At 30.2% G+C, this 2,894-nt stretch overlaps 1 protein-coding gene and 1 pseudogene across 1 annotated transcript in view; both read right to left on the reverse strand.

Annotated features, from left to right (window-relative positions):
* Positions 229 to 2,894, reverse strand: part of LOC107628551 (geraniol 8-hydroxylase-like) — a 10,695-nt gene continuing 8,029 nt past the window's right edge. Inside the window, exon 3 of the mRNA XM_021116359.1 lies at positions 229 to 282. The gene's annotated coding sequence lies outside the window, so the exon portion shown is untranslated. The remainder of the gene's footprint in view (positions 283 to 2,894) is intronic.
* Positions 784 to 2,082, reverse strand: LOC107627849 (annotated as a pseudogene).

Below are 2,894 nucleotides of genomic sequence, written 5' to 3' on the forward strand. Positions count from 1 at the left end.
CCATGTTTTTTTATTTTTTGGTAAGGACAAGTTCATCTATTAATATCATTTTTTTTTACAGAATATTAATATATATCATCCCTTTTTTTTTGGGTTAAATAGATTGAACAACTCTTAATTTTTTAGGCATTATAACATTGCAAACTTATACATACTACACACTCACATGCAACATTTTAAGGGTTTATATTCACTACTTAGCTTAAGGTTCCAAAATTTATTACTAAGCTAAAGCCTCTTCAGCATATATATAATCTTTTTATGCTGTTAGATATATATTACCTTCTTTTTTTTTGGATAAATGATATATATCACATTATTTTTGTCGGATAAATTGAGAAGTTCTCAATCCTACACATTATAAATTCATCCACACTACACTCATACATACAATATTTAAGGATTTCATCCAGACATCCACTACTTAGTCAAGTGGATTGGACAGCCCCCAATTTTGATACACATTATGGGTTCTTAAACAACAACTTGCAAGAGGCACATAAGTACGCCATCTGTGCTAGGCCTCCGCTCCATGCTGATTCTTTTTTTGGGTTTTACCCAAACGGTATCTCCCAACCCGATAGGTTAAAGACTAATCCGTCGCGAATCTGAGTTCCATTTAAGGATCTGCCGCTGGCCAATGAGTTGCTGCATGCACAAGGTGGAGTTCGAACTCCCGACACTTGCTTAAACGGACGAGTGAGCTGACCACTTGACCGCTCCACGATGATGACCACCTTGAATACATATATATCACTTTTTTTTTTTTTGCTGACCAGGCATATATATTACCTTCAATGCTGTATTTTTTTTAATTTTTTATGGTAATAGCTTGGAGAGATTGGGCTTTATGCAAGGTAAGCCCAAAATATTTAGACATATATAGGTCTTTTGCCTTTTGCCCATTAATTAACTTCCAATCATAGCCATGAACAAGAGTGCCCAACACTATGTAGTATAGTCCTATAGTCCCATAGGACAGATTCTTCTTCGGACCCCAAAAGGAATTAAATCAAAGTCAATCTTACTCTCCAAGAATATTTCAAGCATAAATTCATTAGGGTTTTGTCCAAATATTTGAATCTCTCCCCATAGCCCATACATTAATCCAAACTACTTGTGCATTTTTAGGCACATTGAAGCCACATAGTTCAACATCCTCTTGTGACTTGTGTGGCACTAGTAATGAGATTGGTGTATGAAATCGAAAAGTTTCCTTCACCACAGCTCCTAGGAAAGGAAGATTTGAGATATGTGATTCTTCAATTTGTGGTTCATCCTTGCCAAGGTCATGTTCAAGCTCTTCTTTCAGTTGCAATTCTTCTAGGTTGCATAGTAATTTTACCATTGACTATTCTATGGTAACTGAAGTTGTGTCTAATCCAGCCACAAAGAAATCCTAACACAATCAATTTATAAAATACAATGATATATCAAAACTACTAACAAATTGAAAAAAAAAATGTTTTGAATACCTAAAAAAATTGCATGGTAAAAAGACTATAAAAGAGTGAAAATTTTCATAGATGAACTCTATTTTATGCATAATTTTTATACACCAAAATTTCGTGGGTCAAATGGGATATAAATTTGTAAATGAGTTTATGTGTATCATGTTAAATTTAATTATATACTTGTTTAGAATTTTGAAATAAAACAAGAGTGAGGGTGAATGTTAATGCCTTCCAAAGAAAATAAGAAGTGCAATATTTTTTGAAAATTAACTTGCTATTAAAGTTAAAAAAAATAAAATAAATAAAACACTCTAAATCTTAAATCATAAATACTAAATCTAAAATTTTAAATTCTAAATTTTAAATACTGAATCTAAACAATTGATTTTAAAATATAATAAATAGATAGCTAAGATTTATTTAATTAAAAAAAATAACACTTCTTAATTACTTAATAAAAAGAGTTTAAGGAGAAATCCAACCCTTTTTGCAATTTTTTTGGGTTGCGTGGTAATTCTGCAATTGACCATTCTATAGTAACTGATGTTGTGTCTAATCCAGGCACAAAGAGATCCTAAGACAATAAATTTTTACTTCTTAATTCTATACCAAATACTTTGTTTTCCATGAATTTAGTTAATTTTGGTGGCTCGAAGTCTCTGAATTCAAGGAAATAATTAGTGTATTGCTGAAGAAGCTGCAAAACCGCCTAATGTTGTGGATTTCTTTCCAAGTTTGAGGATATTTGATCCACAAGGTGCACGTGCTAGAATGACCAAACATTTTAGGAAGATGATGGATATATTTGATGGTATTGTTGAAGAAAGATTACTAATTAATATAGTAAACAAAATAATATTACACGTATTTTATTTATACTGTAAACAAAATAAGATATAAGATGTATTTTAATAAAAATACTATAAATTAGTGACGGCGACTCCAAGTTTCGACACCCTTCCCCTTTTTCCTTTCTTTTTCCCCTTTTCTCCTCTTCTTTTCCTCTTTTTCTTTTCCCTCCTTCTTCTCAAAGTGAAAACAAAACACAATTATTTTAAAAATTTTGTAAGAAAAAAATAAACTAAAAATATAATTTTATTATTTTTACGATTTTTTAATTTTTTTTATGAAATTCTAAAATTAAATTACTAAATGAAAACACGTTTAAAACGCATATCTATGGCATATCACTTTCAATTATATAAAACGTTTTAGAGATATAACTATTAGTGTTACTATCTCTTATTAACTTAAATTTTTGGGATGAATAATTTCATAATATAGTATTAAAACTTTATGTCCGAAAGCTCAAGAATTCGATTTTTGGTGAACCCACAAAAAAAAATAGCAAATCAAGATTTGGCTTATACTGCACGCATCTCTCTATCTCGAACATGAAAAAATTAATAAACTTATGTCCATAAGGTATTTATTGACATT

The sequence above is a fragment of the Arachis ipaensis genome, chromosome B02 (assembly GCF_000816755.2).
Source record: "Arachis ipaensis cultivar K30076 chromosome B02, Araip1.1, whole genome shotgun sequence".
NCBI lineage: Eukaryota > Viridiplantae > Streptophyta > Magnoliopsida > Fabales > Fabaceae > Arachis > Arachis ipaensis.